Genomic DNA, 519 nt, shown 5'->3' with positions numbered 1-519 from the left:
GATAACATAAAGAGCCTTGATTGGCCCTAAAGGCCCATATTGATGAACCACTGGTACACTGTGTGTACTTACACACGGTCATAAACCCTACAGAGTATATTCCGAGTGCTTATAAACCAAAGGGTATGTATGAGGTCACTAGGTGGCTTCAGTTTGATGAGCATGACGTCTATGACATCAGAAATGAAGAACCGAAGATTCCGTTAGTAGGACACTGGCTTGAAGAGGTTCGAGCTGTCACTCATGTTGCAATGGATTATATAAACGCCTACAGAATGTTAGGGCAAAGTTGGAGTTTAGTTAAATTACACGATGGATATTTAAGAAGAGATGCTTTGCGTGGTACGGAGTATATACTAGATGTGGTGGTGCAGCCCGCAAGTCATAACTTTAGTTATTTCATAAATGAGAGAATGTTTAGGGTGAATCTTGTGCATCCCTTGAAGTCAATGGGTGAAGCAGAAGAAGTAAGAGTCCTACGTCATGTGGAGGGTCGGTTGAAGATAACTTGTACCAGCA

Source organism: Ciona intestinalis, unplaced genomic scaffold, assembly GCF_000224145.3.
Source record: "Ciona intestinalis unplaced genomic scaffold, KH HT001099.1, whole genome shotgun sequence".
Lineage (NCBI taxonomy): Eukaryota > Metazoa > Chordata > Ascidiacea > Phlebobranchia > Cionidae > Ciona > Ciona intestinalis.
This window is presented reverse-complemented; position numbering follows the sequence as displayed.